The sequence below is a fragment of the Mauremys reevesii genome, linkage group 1, assembly GCF_016161935.1.
Source record: "Mauremys reevesii isolate NIE-2019 linkage group 1, ASM1616193v1, whole genome shotgun sequence".
NCBI lineage: Eukaryota > Metazoa > Chordata > Testudines > Geoemydidae > Mauremys > Mauremys reevesii.
Window position 1 is genome coordinate 24,151,501 of NC_052623.1, and position 20,918 is coordinate 24,172,418.

Genomic DNA, 20,918 nt, shown 5'->3' on the forward strand with positions numbered 1-20,918 from the left:
CTGGGGCAGACAATTTCAGCCTAAATGGCTAATGTTTGGCAAACTTACAAGCAACTAAAACCAGGATCTTATAATTGGAAGTGTCAGGCAACCTTAATAATAGGCAAGACTACCAGCTTCACCACTACTGTTTGGGAATTCAAGCTGCAGGGTTTTTGCCCTTTTGTGCACTTCACAAGGATAACTGCCTGTCTATGATGCTATAGCACTGCCTGTACCATTCAGGCATATATGTCATAGATCCAATTACAAAGAACTACCGTATGGAACCTCAACCTGCAACCCAGCTACAGCTACCTCAATAACCTTGTCACGTCTGTTCTTCAGTCATTTGCTTTTGGGGCATGGAGGCATGTATTCTTGTTCTCAGACAAATCTCTGCACTTCAGCCCACCGGCAAAAACTGTTGTCTGGAGCATGGCTGAAGCTCCAAGATGTCAAAAATAATTTAAGTGGGGCATACATATGAAAATAAAATTGCCCACAGACAATCCGTTGCTCCTATAATCACAGGCTCTGATGATTCCATGTCTTAGCCCATGTGGAGTTTTCTGCCTGATCCAGCATCCCTCAACTTTATTCATATGACTTAGACCTGATTCTGCGGGGTACTAAGTATCCATACGTTTCATTAACTTCATTGGGAATTCAGGACACCTAGCAACTCATCATGGTGCACACCTGTGGAAAGCATCTTGGGGGCAGAGGGAGGGCAGCATTTCATCATGTGTCTGACCGAGTGGCGGTGGTTTATAGTTCAGGAAATGGGCAGGGATGGTAGATTTTGAGGCATTCAGCCACCCTACTGTCATCTCCACTGACTCGGCAGTCTGAGGGCTTGTCAAAAATGGTGGTAAAACATTGATTATTGGGAGTATCCCTATAAATTAGCACATTCCTGGTTGTCAGGGACATATGCATGCTCTCCACATTGGTGAGTGGTGTTTTGCGCTGGGGTTTAGAATACAGAGAGGAGCTGGCCACTGCATCTGGAAGAGCTACCTTTCTTCTTTGTTTTGATTCTTGTGGTCAGTGTTTACTTTAAGAGTAGGCCTTTTAATTTGCTATGTGAACCTATTTGCTTCTCAATAAAAAAGCATCTAAAAAGGCTAATGCCCTAAGCAAGTGGGGGACATGGAGATTATTTTATATGTATCCTAGGTGTCTTCTGGGGACATAAGCCATATACCATCCATCTAAAGTCCATAAATGGCTATTAGTCAGGATGGGGAAGGAATGGTGTCCCTAGCCTTGGTTTGTCAGAGGATGGAGATGGATGGCAGGAGAGAGATCACTTGATCATTGCCTGTTAGGTTCACTCACTCTGGGGCACCTGGCATTGGCCACTGTCGGTAGACAGATAGTGGGCTAGATGGACCTTTGGTCTGACCCAGTACAGCCGTTCTTATGTTCATGTTCTTATGTCCAGATGTTCAGTCTGTTAAAGAGGTTCCTAGTTCTACTTTGTCATTAGAAATAGGTCTTCATACTCTTTTCCCAAGGCCCAATCCAAAGCCCATTGAAGTCAGCAAGAACCCTTCAATTGACTTCAATGGACTTTGGTTAAAGCCTCAAGTTATTACAGTTTTGGAAGAACGTTACTAAGTTTGAAACTTATGCACCAAAGCTATTTGACCTTGTTGTTACTTTAGCAGAACCAATTAGTCAGCCATTAACAACTTTTTTTTTCTAGTGCACTAGGAATGCTGCCTATAGCACTAATAATCATAATTTATGCTCTTCTTATCTGTTTTCTCTCCTAGACTGTAAAGTCTTTGGTGAAGGGACCATCTTTGACTATATGTTTGTATGCTGCCTGACACAATGGGCCTGCAATTACGGCCTCCAGGACTACATTTATGCTACACACCACTTTTGGTGGCATGTAAGGTAGGTGTAGCTACATGTTGCAGTGCAAAGCAAGCTGTGTCCACACTATGGGGTGTAGCTACACGTGTCAGTGAAAGGCTCTGGCAGGTGGGGAGGCAGCTGGCCTTTCCCCATTGCCTCCCCCTGCCAGAGCCTTTCCCCACTGCCGGAGTCTTTCCCTGGGAAGCAGTGGGACACTACACAGCTAAGAATAGCAGTGTAGACAGGAAGGCAGAGCTTGGGCAAATAGAGCGTCACGTAGGGTATGTACTTGGGTGCACATCCCACTTCTTCAGGCACGGCTGTACTCTACTCACTTTAGCCAGGCCTCACTGTCTAAACTGCTACTTAAAGCCATGCTTGGGGGCTATCCCAGTACACGCTGCTGAAAGAAGCATGCAGTGTAGATGCTGCATAGATGTCACCATAATACATATAATTATTGTATCTATTTCTTTAAATAGACACACTTTAAATGAAACCTGTAGCAGAATTATACACACACACACACACTTTGGGGCAAGGGGATTTTTTCCGGGAGGTGAAATATGGGGAAGGAATAGTTGAAGTGTATCTGATGTAGTTTCCCCATGCTACCCTAGATTGCTACTGTGAACATTCATTACTTCAATGAATAAGACGTTCCATAAATTCCCACGGAGGAGATGTGATTAGTTCCCTGAGGCAACAAAGTGCATGCTGGTGCACATCTGCAGGAGCCTTTTTCTTCAGTTGTTTTAATTTCAGACAAAGCAATAACCAATGAACAGTGATTTAAAACAGCAAGACTAGGCATCCAGCTAGAGTGTGAACCATCTCTTTGAGCTGGCTCTATTGACCTAGATTGAGAACAGTTCAACAGTTGATTTTTTTACCTTTCAAAAATATAAAAGGTATTTCCATTTCAAAGATTTACAAGTTTAAACATTTTTACAGGAATTTTGGTGGTTTTGGAAAACCAATATCTTTCCAAACTACAAAGAAACCCCTGTGTGAGACATAGCTGGAGGGACTACATAATGTATTTATGTGCATCCTCCTTGAACCAATACATCAGAAATACACTAGTACCCAATTCAATGTTACATTGTAGCAAACTGAAAAGTAAAATAATTAAAAAATAAAATAAAAATTGTGATTTTTTTTGGTAAACCATCAAACAGCCACAAAATTTTCAAATACAGTTTTGATGGAAGTTGTCATAGAAGATTAGGATTGGAAGGGACCTCAGGAGGTCATCTAGTCCACCTTCCTGCTCAAAGCAGGACCAATCCCCAGACAGATTTTTACTCCAGTTCCCTAAATGGCCCTCTTAAGGATTGAACTCACAACCCTGGGTTTAGCAGGCCAATGCTCAAACCACTGAGCTATCCCTCCCCCACATCTTGTCCTACAGATGAAAAATTTTTGTTTGAACCAAAAATTTTCTCCAAAAAGTTTTACTTTTGAATAGATGCTATTTTTGATGGAAAAATATTTAAAATATTTCAATTAGCTATATAGAGGTCTTTTATGAATGTGGGAAAGTAATGCATAAATATACCGAAGAGAACAGGGCTAGGTAGATGGACAGTAAATGTGGGGATTAAATAAAAAAAAATCTTTACCTTAATGACTCAAAACCATCTAGGGGAGCCCATGGTGAACCTATGTAATCACATATTTCTATCACTGTTGCCTTCATCTTCCCTTGACTATTCCCTCAGATTGTATAACCACCTGCTGTATCTTTTATACTCCTCAGTGCAGACATCAGGTCTTCGTTTGTGGTGTTCATACAGTGCACAGCACAACAGGACCCCAATCCTGATTGAAAGATCAGATGTGACCCATAGGGCCTGTGACGGGGTGTGCCTACCCCTGCACTGGGCAGGAAAGAGTTAACACTCTATAGGTGGTGGAAATCCCACCCCTCAGACTGTGCTGGGCATGCTCCAGCTGCTGCCTTAGTATAAATGGGAGCAGCCCAGCTCATTCTAGGTTGACTGCAGGAGAGGAAGGACCTTTGGAAGAGGCTCCAGCTGAAGAGCTGCCACAGCCTTTGACTGCAGGAGCTGGAGATCCTGAGATTAGGACTGGAGATCTGTGGCCAAAGGATCTCCAGGGAGTATTGTATTAGTGCAACCTGAATGGCTAAGTCAGCTATTAGTATTTTTGTATAGTATTTTGGTGACAGCATGAGGTCAGTCAGTTGCAGACATGCCAAACCTGTGAAACAAACACAGAAATTGGGCTTGTTTTTGGCTTAATTGGCTTGTTGTGTTGTTTGTTGGCTAGTTTTTTGGCTTGTTGCTTGTTTGGCTAGTAGCTTGCTTGTTTTTTTTTTTAATTGGCTCCTGGCAAGCCGGGGTAAGGTGGGGCAATCAGGGACAAGGAGGGGAGAGAGTCAGGGGTGCACAGCAGGCCCACCACAGTCCCAGACTGCACATTGGGGGATCTAGTCACATGGAGTGTTGGAGTTCTTAGGGACTGGCTTGTTTTGGCCTTGTTTTGAAATGGGATTAGCTTGAGTTTTGGCTTATTGTGAAAGTCGGGGTGCTTCTTTACCGCATGAAAGTTGGCACCTGTGGTCAGTTCTAGTGCAGGCTGTGGAAACCAGCAGTTCAAAGTATCCAGCTATATTCTCCAGCTCTCCAGCCTCTCACTCAAGTATGGAGCACAGCCTGCAACTCCAGTCTCCAGGACTGATGTGCCAGCTCTGCAGCAGAGATGGCGTGCTGGGATTCAGGGATGCGTAGCATAGTTCAGAAATGCGAGCCAGCTCTCGAGAGCTTGTGTAGAGCCAAGGTAGTGAGTAAAAGGAGGACCCTATGAGTTAAAATCTGCTCTCATTTACCAGTGTAAATGTGGTAAAGCCAATAGAAAGTATGACTGAGAGCAGAATTTTTGGCCCTGAAAAGTTAAATGAATTTCCCAAAGTCACCCAAAGACTCAGTGGCACAACTGGGAACAAATCCCAAGAGCCTTGTCTTCCAATTCTCTGCTCAAACTATTATCTCCCTCTGCCTTTATATTCACCCAACAAAAAAAAGCAAACTGCTTTGAAGCTTGCAATAACAAATGCCTGAAGAATAAAAGTGAGTTATAATATTGTTGACTGAACTAAGCCAAGGCCCCATGGTGGCCCTACCCAGGCTAAAGGCAAAATGGAAAAGCCAAGATTGCAAAGTTTTACCTTGTTAAAATGCTGCTGGGGTAGATATCATATAAGGAAGGGACTTTATCGAGGTTGTAAAACAGACTTTATTGGGAACCCAGCACTCTCAAACAGAATTATTACCCAGGAAGGTAAATTGCTTTGCTAAGCACCAGATAATAGAGATGTTGAGCTCATGCACAAAATACATTCATCAAAGCATGGAAGGTGGTGGAGTAGCTATAAGTATGAATATAAAAATAAAATGTTATGTAACCAAAATATTTAGCTAATAGTAAATAGTATAGTACACTATACATTAGAATGCCTTATAGTCGTGCTGAATTATATAACACTAAATCTAAACTATAATTAAATGCTGAAACCTTTGTATGATCCTTGCTCTGTAAACAGCAGGAGACTACAGCGAGGCTTGAGAAATACTCAACCCACCAAGCTTTAGGTAGCTACTAAAAACCCTCTGTGTCTTACAAAATATATATGAAGCCAGATAAGAGAGCAGCTGTAAGGTTTATAGTTAGTCAATATTATATACAATATTACATATACACCTCTACCTTGATATAACACAACCCGATATACGAATTTGGATATAACGCGGTAAAGCAGTGCTCTGTGGGGGGCGGGGCTGTGCACTCTGGTGGATCAAAGCAAGTTCGATATAACACGGTTTCACCTATAACGCAGTAAGGTTTTTTGGCTCCCGAGGACAGTGTTATATTGAGGTAGAGGTGTAATATCAGCTATGTTCTTGTTTAACAATGAATTTTATTCATGTTCAGCTTTTTCCCAAAGGCTTTTTACTTGTGTTAAGCTGTTTAACCAAGGGGAGTATTGTAAACTCAGTGTTAGGTATAGATAGAGACATTCCAGAGAACACGAACAAGACAAACAATTTTGTTGATGCTTAGTTAACATGACTTCTGTACCAAGCTATAACAGATGAAGAATGTCTCTGAAGTTTTGCTGTCTTCTGGAATACTATGAGCAAAGCAAGGTAATAAAGTAGTTACTGTTTACTTCAGGGTCTGTGCAAGCCTAGCCAAAAGTCTTCAAAACATACCAAAGATAATAGATAAGAAGTAATGCAAAGAACTGGTGAAACCTTCAACCCTAGTAGATATAAAGGCAAAGGGCAGCTCACATATTGAGAACTCTGACCACCTGCACCGCTTCCTCCTGGACCGATGGTAGTGTATTGTTATGCATTTCTGTATTGTGCTGTTTTAATCTTTAACTAATCATCTTTGATTAATAAAGTTGATTAGGCCTAGCTATTTGACATCTCGTTGTTGAATTAAATGGAAGACATAATATAAACACCTGTTGTGCTGCTCATTTTAAGTCCTTTACATCGGCAGCCTATGCCTTCCACAATATTGAAGGCTTAATTTAAATCTTTCTGAAGCGGAATGGATTTGGTTTGCTTCCATAACGTCTTACCGGCTCTTCATGTTATCCACAGGACACCAGGCATGGGAGTTTTGAGCAAAGCATGGAGACACAGAAGCAGATCTGTGACTGGATACAGGATTTTTGAAACAGCAGCTAGGATGGTTGTTCAAAGGAATACACAGAAGGATATAAAGTAATCCCATTTGCTGTGCATTCTTACAGTATGCCTCAGTGGTCAACAGTGGACTGTTCTGCACTGTTATGAAAGCCTTCAAGTGAACACCAGAGAGAGCGACCAACCCTATATAATCAACTCCAAAAAATTTCAGGCAATTGCTGTGAATCTGATTGGCAGCTTGCACAGTCTCTTACAATTTTGAAACTGTTCTTGTCAAGTTCCTACAATTAAAACCAAGCATAGGTTACACTTATACTGGAATTAAACACAAGCACTGATGTACAGAGTCAAATTTGCCTTCCAAGTAAGTAATAAAATAATAATAATTCCACCTAGCTCTTATAGACCACTTTCTATCAGTAGATCACAAAGCCCTTTACAGAGGAGTAAGCATCGTAGCTATATTTTAGAGATGGGGGAAACTGAGGTACACAGCAGTGAAGTGGCTTGGTCAAAATCACCTATCAGGGCAGTGAATAGAACCCAGGTCACCTGAGTTCCATGCTATTGTTCTATCCCCTAAACCACACTGCCTTCAGCAGCACCCCCTTTCAAGGCCTACAATGGAATAAATATTGTGACAACTTCACTGATTTTTTTTTTCACATCAGTTTTACCCTGATGTAACTATTTATGCCATTGGCGTTAGGCATGATTTTCACACAAGGGAAAGCTATTGTTACTTATTTTTTGTTTTAGAGCAGCACCTAGAGGCCCCAGCTATGAGTGGAGCCCACTGGAACGGGCGCTATACTGACCCAGGCCAGGTTTGCATTGTGTGAAAGGTGTGTTTTTAAATTGAGATACTAAGTCAGCATACTACTGAACATCATGTCTCATCCTATTTTGTGAGTGGTGTTACATTCAGACAGTATATGGCACAGCATTATCAATCAGTATTAAGCAATATCAAAAGGCATTCAATTGTTTTACAGTTAGGATTGCCACATGGAACATTATTATGCATGGAACATGTCACTCAGAAAAGCTGAAGTCTTACCCCAATCTACTCTACCAGCTTTGGTATCCCTTCCTCTAGGCAAACCAGCATGGCATGCTTCTCAATACACTGAGAAGAGCCTTCATTTCCCTGACATGCCACATGGGACCAAATGATGCAGTTCCTGTTCAGATTTTTATAAGCAATTTCAATTCAGTAGTGCTCTCTCCTCCAGAGTTTTTCACAAGAAGTAAGCACAATGAAAAAATATTTCCAGTATATGTCAATACCTTGCTGTGGCAAAGTATGTGCTTCTCCTCAGCTGGCTCAGCCCCTTTTTGCCTTGGAGACACAGGCTTGGGCAAAGTAAAAGCCTTCCCAGTCACGCAGGGTCTGGCAGATCCTCCTCTCAGTCAGCCCCTTGCTCTTTTACTCCCCTTCTGGGGACAGAGTGCAGTCTTCCTTGCTGCACCTATTTACTGGCAGCTTCTCTCACTCCCCCACTGTTTCCCTGCCAGGGAGGGTTTAAAAAGGTCACCAGCAATTGGGGCCAGCTGAACCAAATTAGTTCCCTGAAAACCCCTGTTCCAGCTGAACCTAATTTCTCACAGCTGTCTCTCCTCAATGGATAGGGAGAAGCCTTTTAATCCCCCTGGGACTAATTCCTACCCCCCCACCCCCCTTTGTAGCCATTTGGCCTGGGTTTGCCACACTTGCATTGAATGTTATGGGGCTATCTTAATAAATGAAGAATATTGATAATAATATCATCACTATTCTTACTTATATTACAGTAATACTCAGAGGGTGCAATCCGGATCAAGGCCCTATTGTGCTAGATGAGGTGCAAATAAATACATTACATGTCCTGTCCTGAAGAGTTTGCATTCTAGTTTAATTCAGAAAGCAACAAGTAGGAGTAACAAACAACAGGTAGGAAAGTGGAGTAAGGCTGAATGGGACAGTAATAGTTTACACAGAAAAGATAACAACTTTCAGCCAGTCCATTGCATGAATTAACCCTTCATGCATGTTTAATATCTGAGTGTGGTATTTTTTTCAGTAGAGTTATTTGACTTGTTCTTGGCATTTAAAGAGAATTTTAAATCTGAATGGTACCTGATCTGGTAACCTTGTGGCATGAGGCAATTGGCCCATCACCAAGGGCTAGATTGTGTTCCAAAAAAGTGCAGAAGCTGCTATTCTATTCTGTCTAGGTTATTATACTGCCTTCATCATCACTGAATCTGAGTGCCTTCCAGCAGTGCATTAAACAACGTGACTAACATCTATCACATGTTTGCTCTTGCATCCTCTCCCCAAAGGGAGAAGTGTGTATGGTAGAATGTTTTGTTTTCGTAGGGTTAGATTTTTTTTTTCTTTTTCACTCCAACCTAGGAGTAGCCCTGGGAGGGCCTGTGATTCAGGCTATACTACACTTGGAGCTAGAACGTGATTCCCCTGGTGGTGTACACATACCCTTTTGCACTCAGCGTAGCTCAGCCATGCCTTTGCGGCTGCAACCTGTGCTACTTCAGCTACACTGCTAGTAGCCCCCCACGCTAGCTGGATGAAGGCTTGTGCAAGTATGTTTACATAGACTTTAAGCAGGAACCATCATGATCATCTTCTCTGACCTCCTGCACATGGCAGGCCACAGAACCTCACCCACCCACTTCTGTAATGAACCCATAGCTTCTGGCTGAGGGCTGAACTATACTGATGAAGCTGCACCACTGTAGTGCATCTGGTGAAGACATTCTCCCACCGATAGAGCTGTCTACACTGGTGCTTAGGTTGGTGTAACTTACATCACTTAGGGGTGTGGATTATTTACACCCCTGAGTAATGTAAGTTATACCAAAGTAACTGGTAGTGTAGACAAGCCCTGAGTTATTGAAGTCCTCAAATCATGATTTAAAGACTTCAAGCTGCAGACTGGAGGACTTACTCTATAGCACATCTTCCCTTTTTTAGAACCCTTTCCAAATTCCCTGACTAACCAAAACCACTTTTGAATTAAACTAACAAACTATACAAAAATACTAATAGCTGACTTAGCCCTTCAGGTTGCACTAATACAACCTTAACTTGTGTCATCAGTCTCTTAGGGCATTTCAAAAATCTTCATGATCTGCCGTATTGCAAACCCTCTTTAGGCAAGTCCTTGCCTGTAATAGACTATTCAATCTCATAGTTAATAACAGGAACACTTTGTGAGCTATTTTCAAACTGTGTCTCTCCTCTCAATTCACCATCTATGCCAGGTTCTCAGGTATCTTCAGCAGATCTTTTGGTAGCTTCATAAGAATTGGCGTTCCTCTGTGGTCACTAAGAATGCGCAAGGTGACTCTTCTTTTATCACTGTAGCTTTGATTGGCCAGTGCCCATCTTGCCAAACTCTCACCAAATCTTTCATTTTTAACTGTGGAAGAGGTCTTGCTCTTTTGTAGTTACATTTTGTCTGCATATACTTTCCCAGCCTTTTCCTTACTATCACGGACTCAATTGTCAGCTGTTGTTTTTTCTCTCGTATCTGGTAATCAAGTATTTATATGTTGGATGCAGAGAAGTTCAGCAGGTGACTTTCCACATTGCAGTGGTGTAGCTCTATAATTGAATAGTGATAATATGGATCTTTTCTTGTAACCGTTGCTTTTTTGAGCAAGTTCTTCACTATACACACTCTGCATTCAGCTAGTCCAATGCCTTGAGGATATCTAGCACTACATGTTTCATGATGAAAGTTGTACATTTTAACAAAGTCCAGGAATTCCCTATTCTTGAACTGTGGTCCAGTGTCCATTATTACTGTTCTTGGAGTTCCATGACATGCAAATACAGATTTAATGTGCTTGACAATTGTTGCAGCTGTGGTATGTTTGAGCATGACTATTTCTGGGGAAATGGTAAAGCAGTCCATTGTAATGAGAAGATCAGATCTTCCCAGGTTGACCATGTCAATTCCAACTCTGTGCTACGAAACCATAAGTTGTTCATGTGATACCAGTGGTTCGTGCTGCTCAGAATTTCAGTACTTCTGACACCTTCAATGTCTGCTCACCATTTCTTCAATTATCAGAGGGGTAGCCGTGTTAGTCTGGATCTGTAAAAAAAAGATAAAGTGTTGCATATATTAGACTAACAGATGTTGTGAGCATGAGTTTATTCACTTTCATGCAATAACACTTCTTCAGGTATTCAAGAAAAAAAGCTTCTGCAGAACTATGCTCATGCTATTATATTACAGGATTCTTTATTGCTTTTACATTTCTTCAATGTCTGTGTTCATCTGTGGCCAGAATGCAAACCTCTCTATCTTTCCTTTTTGAGCTGATTATTCCAAGGTGTATTTGTTCCAATGATTTCCTTCTTAACACGGTAGGTCCCATGATTTCTGACCCTTCAAGAGCACTCCTGAGATTTTTGCCCCCTTTACTTACTGCTTGTATCATTGCTGGCAACGTTTCTGTCTCCAGTTTATCCCATATGCCTGGAGATAACAGCACATGAAACTTTTATCTTCACATATACGTTTACTGCTTGTTCCAGCTCATCAGTCTGTGTTTTGACAGATGGAGCACATGCTCTTGATAGCGCGTCTGCCCTTACTATCTCGCATCTGGGTTGGGACGCCGGGGTCACATCATACTTCAGTATTTTCAGAAATTGTCACTGTGTTCTTGGTGGTGCTTCTCCAAGTCCTTTTTTTGCATATTGCAGTCAGTGGTCTGTGATCAGTTACAAGGAAGTTGTAAAATCTATTACATCCATATGTCAGACCTAGTGTCTCTCTTTCAATTTGCACATACATCTTCTCTGCAGCTGTCATTACCCTCAAACAGGAGGTCATGACCCCTCAGGGAGTCGTGAGGATTTTACATGGTGGGTCATAAGCTGTCAGCATCCCTCCTCCCAAACCCCGCTTCACCTCCAGCATTTATAATTCTGTGTGAAAGGGGTCACCAACACAAAAGTGTGAGAACCACTGCCTAGATGCATATGAGACTGGCAACCAATCAATTCAATGACACCATAATAGCACAGCTCCCAGCCCTCCATTCAAGGCGTCTGTGGATAGTTTGATGTCTTTCAATGCGTCAAAAAATGGCAGCACTGGAGCTGAAGTTAGAATGTGTTTTAAATCATTGAACTCTCTTTCATGCTCCGGCATCCACGCCCATGCAGCAACTGTGTGCAGGAGATGCCTTAGGTGAGATGTGCAAACTGCATAGTTTAGGAATGAACTTGCTGATATAATTCAACATGGCTAGCACCCTTGAATTGTTTTTTAATCTTCAGGTCTTGGCATGTTCAGCATAGCCTGAATCTTTGATTCATCGGGGAAACGTCTCTTTTGAGGTCAGTCTCTCTCTCCAAGTATAGATATTTGGCCTTGGTCAGTTTATGGTTATTAGCTCTCGCTCTGTCCAGTATTCTCTGTTGTTGTTGTATCTCTGTGTTGCTCCTATCCTGTTCTTGGAGCGCTGGTGTTATCTGCTAGAGTGTAGCTTACAGCTTGCTGATTCAGCAGACGTCAATGTTAATCATAAAGAAAGACCACAGGCTCCGTTCGGTGGCGAAAGGTGGGCCAGGCTTATTGTGAGCAAAGCTTGGTATCAGTCCCCTGGCTCACTGGTTAGAGGCACACTAACACATGTATGCCCACGACAAAGTATCAGTTCTCTCAACATAATGTTGTCCGCTAGGCCAGTAAAAAGATGTTCCTCTTTCCATTCTCCTTTTATACATTGATATAAACAAGTTACATTCCAAATGTTACCAGTTACCATCCTTGTACTGATAGTTTGAAAAAAAAAATCCTCCTCCATTATCCTGTCATTCCCACCTTATCATATGAGGGGTCTGGGTGTTCCTGTACCATCTTCTCAGGAATGTGCTGACTTGTTAGTTGATACAAAGTGCTTTTATTCTACCAAGGCCTACTTTTGCTCACTGCCTGCTTTGATTCAGACTTTTAGCCAGGCCCAGGGCTCTCACAAGGCCTTCCTGCTCCTTGGTCATTCCTGATGTTCAGTGGCAATGCTGCCACAAATTATGTCATCCATATACACTTTCATGCTGGCTAGACCTTCTAGCCCATTGTACAGTGAAATATAAGTGGGATGAATGTGGGAATTTTCTGTAATATTTTTATGAACTCTCTACCTATTACCCTGGTATTGCTACCTAATGGGTGCAGAAGGGTTGAAATGCTGCTCCTAGGCAGAGCAGGAGACATGAGGTGTATGTTTAATTGAACAACCTGGGATGATCTGAATGGGTCATTAAGAACTAGCTGAAACCATCCCATATCAATGGAAGACCCTATGGAGACAGTGGAAACCCCAGTGACCAAAGATTAACATATAGCTGCAGAGGCAGCTGAACATGTGAACATAGCATGGCTACATCTGGAGAACAAAGGAAAGTGGTGTTAGGTGTCTGTGATAAGAAGTGGACTCACAGACACACCAGCTGTCACCTGGAACTAAGGGTATGGCTTCAATACTGGCCGGATCAGCGGGCAGCGATCGATCCAGCGGGGGCAATTTATGGCGTCTAGTTTAGACACGATAAATCGATCCCCGAGTGCTCTCCCATCCACTTCTGTACTCCAGCTTGGCGAGAGGCGCAGGCAGAATAGACGGGGGACTGGCAGCAGTTGACTCACCGTAGTGGAGACACCGCGGTAAGTAGCTGAAGTTGCATAACTTAGATTGACCCCCCCATCCCCCCCAGTGTAGACCAGGCTTAATACAAAGGAACAAAGACAGAGAGAGAGAGAGAAGCAAGATAGATTCTACAGCAACTTGGCTGGGTGGAGTCCTGGAGGTGACCAGTCTGAACGCTGTATTAAACTTTTCTCATCTGTGCTAACAAGGATTTCTCGGCGCTGTATTCCAGTTGACCAATACATTCTACTCTGTTCTGAAAAGGCTGCATGTAGTGATTGCAGATGCTTGCTGAAATCTTGATCCCTGGAGGGGTAAAAGTCTCTGACAGGAGTCTATTTAAGCTGGATACACTGGAGAGCTCACAGTTCGAAGCAGGAGAGCTGGAGCCTGGAGGCTCAGTCTTGGATGCATTGAGGCCTACTGTTTAGGAAAACTGACCCTTGTGGGTCTGGCACACTTCAAAGGGCCTTCTTACAGATTGGGACAGAGCACAGGTCCTATGGATTTAACATCTTCTGGAGCTGCCCATAATCCAAAACTTTGCTGTGTTGCCAACTGGTGTATTGAAAGTGCAGATCTTGAAACTCTGAGTGTCCAAGGGGCTCTGTTCTCTTTTTATGTTTTTGTTCATCTCCTTCTGGTCCATACACAGCTATGGTCCCCCTCCTTTTTTCTCTACAGTTATAGAAGAGCGAACACAATCTTCTGGTTCTTTTATCCTCCTAATTATACCATCTAAGGTCATGTTTTGAAGCTCTGCTTCTAACTTCTTTCCTAAGGCTACTTTTCATGTAGCATGCTCCACTGTTTCTGCATCTTCTCGAACCCATATCTTGTATCCTACTGGGAAGCACCTATTTCCTGTGAGTACATCTTCATATGATGCTATTAATACTTTAATATCTTGTTCTAGGTTGTTTTTCTATCTCTTTTAATGAGAGTAAGCACCTCGCACAGGTGTAGGGCCAAGTCTGGTTGCTTGCCTCTGCACCACCACAAACTCTTGTTTTATAATTTCCCCTTTCTATTTAAGTATCAGTGTGAACACTCCCAACACTGGAATTATTCCTCCTGTATAGTATTTCACAGCCCCTTTTGCCTATCCCACTTTTTATATGTTCCTTATGCCTCTCTTTTAGTTTTTGTTATTACATTTACTTTGCACATATGTTTTCTTTGCACCTTTTAGCATCGTGGTTGGGTTTATTACACTTTCTGTATATGTGCCTGAATGCTGGGTATTTCACACTCATGTTGGTTGCCACATCACTGGCATTGCTTTCTGTGTTTCTTTCTCTGGCCAATTTAATTTCTATGAACTTTTCCCTTGCTGGCCTAGCTATGGTATCTACAGTCATATGGTCTGTACCTTTTTCTAGGGCTTTTATTAGTGTTTCTGTTTGTTCTGCCGCTTGACAAATACGTATTGCCCTTTCTAGTGTCGAACCATCTCCTTTACTAACAACTGATGGGCATTTTTATTATTCCATCCCAGGACAAGGATCTTTAATGAGAGTCTTTTAATATTCCATATTCGCAGGAAATCTGAATTTTTAGTTTTAAGTCTGTGACAAACTTCTCTGTTGTTTCCCTTCCCTTCCCTGTTCTCATTCTGAACATATGTCCTTCATGAGTAACCATTTTTGTCTGGGGACACAATGATTCTCAAACATTTTCTTTATTTACGGAAAGCTTTTTTCTCTCTTTCCCCCACTGTTGTCATGAAATGCATTGTATACATCCAGGACTTCTGTGCCTGCTTCTGTTCAGAGCAGAGCAACCTTTTTGTCATCGTCCAATTTATTTGCCCCTGTGGCTTTCATATACAGCTCAAACTGCTGTCTGAACCTTTTCCAGGCACTTTCAGCATTTGCCCTGATTCTCAGGGATGGTGGGGGAGTTACTTGCAGTTATATGGGCTCTATAGCAGCCATTTCAATGTTACCTCTCTCCCTGGGTCTTCCAGCACTCCATGCCTTCCATCTCCAGTACCAAGCAGTAACTTACTAATGAGCAGGGCAAGTTTCAAAGTAAATCCTTTATTAAGAACAGAAACTATGCACCAAAATCAGGCAACAAAACTGCTTACTACTCTCTAGCTGTAGCCTGTGACTACAGCTTGTCCTGGGCTCCTTTGTTTTCTCTTACCCAGCATGACTTGCATGACAGGAAAACAAAATGATTGCACATTGAGTATACAGGAAGTGTGGCATCTCTATGCTTCCTGGCGGACTTACTCTATAATAGCACAAGGGAGGAGAGAAAACAGAACAAGGCCTAACCTACTCCTCATTTGTTCTGCCAACTTTCACTTCATTTAGTTGCAATGGGAGTATTGGAAGAAACAGGGCTGCTTTCCACACCAGACCCAAACCTAAGACCTGCGTAATTTTTATTTGGCTGAGCAAGAGGTGAAAGTACCATACTATTACCAGGCTGTTCTCCTTTTGCTATATTTCCAGTACCCCAAAGGTCAGGGTTCAGTTTAGATAGATGTGCATATCTAATCAAACTTCAAAAACCTTTAGTTGTTCACCCATCATCAATGTCACTTAGTAAGATGTGACATTGTCATATTATAAATGCAAGAGAGATCATTTTCTATATTGCCTCATTATCTTGCATGTGGATATTGCAGGGTGAAAGGAAGCATGCATGGTGGGGAAAAGTGCAAACAGTTTACATAAATAAAATAAAGGATTATTTCAACCCTTGTGATAAAAAAGTTAAAGTTCTATTTCAACAACAAATGGGTTGTTACACAGTACAACGAGTGTTATAAAAATGTTTTGCAGGTGACTAGTGAGTGCTTAGAATATCATCCAGTACTTATTATGACTCACAGTTCAGTCCTAAAGATGGTGCTTCCATATGGTGGGTACTTATTATTCACTGTCAGATGCCTAAAATAGAAGTTCGGTTTTGTTCACAGGACAAATCCTCAGAGGTGTCAAGGACCCACAACTTCAATGGAAGCCGCAAGGTGCTCAGCACCAATTAGCATTTGGACTTATGTTAATTATGCTGCTAAAACATATTGAAGAGAAATTACATCTCCTCATTAGCTGCATGGAAAGAAAATGTTGTTAACCTATTCTTTTCCCTTTCAATTGTGAAATACTGCCACAAGATAGTTTGTTATGTGTAAAGCATAAACCATCCAAACCGATTTCTATCTATAAATCAGTCTAAGTTCAGGACACAAACTAAAACTCATTATTTTGTTTTAATATCCTGTAACATACCCAACCCAAACACTTGATTCAAAACCTGCGCATTGTGCATACAGCAAGCCTATATACCAGATGTTACTATGAAAGTTATCATCTCCACTCCCTGGCCACCTTAATGTCTCTATTATCCCCCCTTGTTTGTCTTATCCTGGTGTAGACCCTGGTCCTGAAAACTTTTACGCGTGTATTCAGATTTGCAAGATCAGGGCTTAAGACTGTAAATTCCTCATGGCAGGGATTGTTTCATACGATGTGCTGGAACAGTGACTAGCATGTTGGGTATCCAATCCTGGTTGGAGCTCATGAGCACGTCTGTATAATTATAAATAATCATACAAGAAGTATGCTTGAGAACGCTTAGACTTCACATATGTCAGCCTCACATCCTTAAAACAGGCCATTTTCACTGAACCATCCACACCTCTCTTTTGTATTTTCTTTTTGTATTTTCAGCCATTTCAATGGCTGTGGTTTGCTCTGGGAGGCTGCTTGTGGTGGCCTAGTTAATTGACCTAGACAACTTGTATATCCACCTGGGCTATCAGGTGCTGGGCTGCTGCAGCTAATAGCTAAGTCTCATCTCCTAGAATATTTCTTGACACACCTCAGCCATTTCTGCTCTGAATCAATTTTAGGTTTAACAGTATTGCAAATCATGAGACTAAGTCAGAGATTCATAGACTCCAAAGCCAGAGGGAACTACCAATCTGGCCAGTTCACATGATTGGCTACATGGCCAATGAGACTATCAATCTGAACCTCCATTAAAAATAAGGCATCAAATTGTTCCCAGAAGCTGGAGTAAAGAGTGTCTATTAGAACAAAATTAGATGTCTTTGTAAAGACTCCAAGCAGGGGTGAGTCCTCCACTACCACCACTCTTAAACCATTCCAATGTTTAAGTACCATTACTGTTAGAGCCCAAGCCTGTTCATGAATTCTCACTTTGAACACAGATCCAAGGAAGTGGGCATCACTCACCTCGGCTTGCACTCCTACCTCCTGAATTGCTTTGCTTTGAAACAGGACTTTTGAAAATCTCACCCTTTATTTTTATTATTCACTCTACTTAACAGCTGATGATGCAATGCTGGATAATGCAACTGCTAGATATTCCTTTCAAGAAGTCCCAATATTTGCTTCCGTAACAGTGAGAGTTTATTAGTGGAGCTCTTTTCCATGGTCTGTGGAATCACCTCATTGCAGGATGGGAAGCATTTTAAGATTTATCCAGAGTATTTTTTTTCCTTTGGAAGCTGGTAGGTGTTTAATGAGCCCAATTCCAAACCACAGATGTCCCTGCTCCAGGTTCGAATAGCAGCATGTAGGCAGGTTTCCAACTGATGTTTGCAAACAATTTTCAATGTTGACATGGTGTAGAAGGTTTTTCTTTCTGCGAGCAAGAAGCACTCTTAGCTGGAAAACATGTGGGCTTTTAATTTGCTAATGGATTATTAAATGCCATCTTTTGCCAATCCCTCCAACAAATACTATGTATAGGAGATGAAGAGACAGAAAAAAAACCATACATTTTGTAGAGAATATAGTGGAATAAGTATAATAGTTTCCTTAAAGTTTTTTCATGCTGACACAAAGATGAAAAGCCAGGAAGCTGCTGCACATAGTGCTTGGAGGTGAGAAAGGTGTATTTTAAAGTAAAATATCCTCTGGGGCCCACTCCAGCAATTCCTAGGCAGGATAAACTCCCATTGACTTCTAGAAGCCTATGAGAATTGCAAGAGTGGGTATGTTCCACTTTCAGAGCCATCCTGTGAGGTGCCAAGCATTGGTTCCAGTGGGAATTGAAGGTTCTTAGCACCATTTAGGATGCACTCAGGACTTCGCATGGCCAAACTCTCTGAAATGCTAGTAACTAGCATGAGTCTCCAAGTATAGAATTTTATATTCTATCTAGCCCAGGGGTCTCAAATACACAGCTGAGAGCGCCCATGGGGAAAAATTAGTGGGTGCTCTTTGCCCACCAGCAGCCAAGCTCCCCTCCTCCACCCGCCCCACCTCCTTCTCCCTCCCCCCCGAGTGCGCCACGTTCCCACTCTTCCACCTACCTCCCAGTGCTTCCTCCCTGGCCGCCACTAAACTGCTGTTTGCACGCTCTGGGGGGGAGAGAAGTGGGAACATGGTGCGCTCTGGGAAGGAGGTGCGGAAGAGGCGGGGCTGGGGTGGGAATTTGGGGAAGGGGTTGAATGGGTGCGGGGAAGGTGTGGGAAGAGGCGGGGCAGGGGCGGGACCTCATGGAAGGGGTGGAGTAGGGGCAGGGTCGGAGGCAGGGGAAATGCAGATGGAGTTAGTGGAGTTTCTGTGTGATACCATTTTGAAGCAGAAGTATATAGATGTTGGAATTCCAGAATTCTACTGGTTTCTTTCACAAGAAAGACTTCCCATGTTATTCTCTGCTTCCGCAAGGGTAATGGCAATGTTTGGAAGTATATATATATGAACAGTTTTTCTCTTCCATGAAGATTAACAAATTTGTGTTAAGTTCAAGGCTCACTGATGAACATTTGCAAGCAACATTGAGATTTGATATCCTGAGATGAAACCAACCTAATATTCATGCTCTGGCTGATGCAAAACGCTGCCAGCTAAGTGGCTAAAAATGAAATGACTGTCAACATTAGCACTGACTTTTCACATTACAGTTTTTAAAAAGTTAATACATTGACTTTTAATAGCATACTATATTACTCTTCATTTTTTACTATTCTTTTGTATTGTTGTAGGAAAAGGTTTCAGTGATGCCGCCCTTGGGCTGATGTAGTAGTCCTCCTGGTGATTTGAGTTTGAGATCCGTGATCTAGCCTAAGCACCTACATAGCTCCCATCACTATAGTAGCATATCCTTTAATGTATTTATCCCCATAACAGCCCTGTGAGGTAGGCATATGCTATTAATCTCATTTTACAGATAGAGAACTGAGACATGGAGAAACTAAGGGAGTTGCCCAAGGTCACATAGGAAGCCTGTCACAGAGCAGAGACTTGAACTCAGGACTCCTAAGGCCTAGTCTAATGCCCTAGTCACTAAAACATCCATCTTTCTTGATGTTAAAACATCAGTTTCCAGGAACCTTTGTACACAGCCTATCAGAGTTTTATTTATCATGCTTTGTCTTATCAATCATATTATAAATACACCCATTTAATAATCATCATCATTGTGCTTCTCACTGGAAATTGAGCTTGGGATCTCCAGAGCAAAAACCATAACCCTCTGCAGCTTGAGCTAAAGAACTAAGTCCACTAGTTAAGAGCTGAATCAGAATGGATGAGGCACAGAGGGAAGCACGTAGAACATGTGTTAGTTAAACCCACTGATCAGGTATGCATCAATAAGAAAACGTTGAATGTTAATTCATTAAAAAATCTCCTGTTTTGAGCAACATCATCTCAACTGCAACTAATGTAAACTTCTTGTTCTTGCCTTCAAAGCCTTACATTACTCTCTTTCTCACGCCTTTCTCACTCCACACTGATATGGTTCCACTACTTTTGCCAGCCTTGAAGCTCCATTCATCGGCTTCTCCCACAAAAGTCTCTTTATTTTCCATGCCACCTCATATGCAAGACCACTCTCCCACCCTTATTTCAATCCCTCCTGGAAAAAATAAGTCAATTTTCTTGCAATGCCCACAACAGTCTAGAATTAGCTTCACCCTCCTTCTTTCAGGTACATTGAAACAAACAGATGAACCAACCAACTAACCTATAACTACTCTGGATTCACCAAGATGTGCACATGTCTCAAAGTGAGAAATGGTAGGGTATTATACTGTTGTTACCCTCCTCCCAACATCTGTTCTGTATTTGCTGTCACCACCCCACCCAATTACGTTATTTCTAAAATTTAAGTTATTTGTGGGAGGCATCACAAGTCATATTCTGAAGATGCATCAGAGTAGCATGTGGTACAGCTGGAGAGGGGAGACATACCTGGCTTTACATCACTTTTTGCCTTGATCCACTTTGGCCCCTGGTGCAAACAAGAGCAGCCTCAGGGCTACCAAACTTTGTTGCCAGTAAAGATTGCAGAAGTACACCACTTTTCAGATCCCACCATTGACATTTCCCACTTACTAGTACATCCCCCTGCACTAAAGGGAGCAAAAACCCCAGAGAAAAGTCTGTTCCCGTTTCTCTCCATTCTGTATCTTCTGTTAAGCACCATCTGGTACTATGAAATAATCAATTTCTTCTTTCACATCACTGACACCAGACACAATTCTTCCTTCCATTATGCTCACAGGACCCCAGTGAAATCCAGGCTATTACTTAGGACAGGATTGGCTCTATAAGCCATTTAACAAAAAAGATTTGTTAAGTTATTTAGCTGTATAACAACAAGCTCTGGAGCGCAGGAGGTAACTCACAAGAGCACAGGCTGTTTCAAGCAGCCTCATCCTTCTGCATAACATAACACCTATTTTTCTTCTATCCCCTGATTAATATT

At 42.1% G+C, this 20,918-nt stretch overlaps 2 long non-coding RNA genes across 3 annotated transcripts in view; one reads left to right on the forward strand and one right to left on the reverse strand.

Moving 5' to 3' along the window:
• Positions 1-3,868: 3,868 nt before the first annotated feature.
• On the forward strand, positions 3,869-6,897 carry LOC120386736. The gene is made up of 3 exons (XR_005589887.1): positions 3,869-4,006; positions 6,052-6,216; positions 6,492-6,897. It is a non-coding gene; the product is annotated as an uncharacterized LOC120386736 (long non-coding RNA).
• A 10,600-nt stretch (positions 6,898-17,497) lies between these two features.
• LOC120386737 overlaps positions 17,498-20,918 on the reverse strand; it is a 67,669-nt gene continuing 64,248 nt past the window's right edge. For both annotated transcript variants that reach the window (XR_005589893.1, XR_005589894.1), the window contains one exon: positions 17,498-17,843. This is a non-coding gene — a long non-coding RNA (uncharacterized LOC120386737). The remainder of the gene's footprint in view (positions 17,844-20,918) is intronic.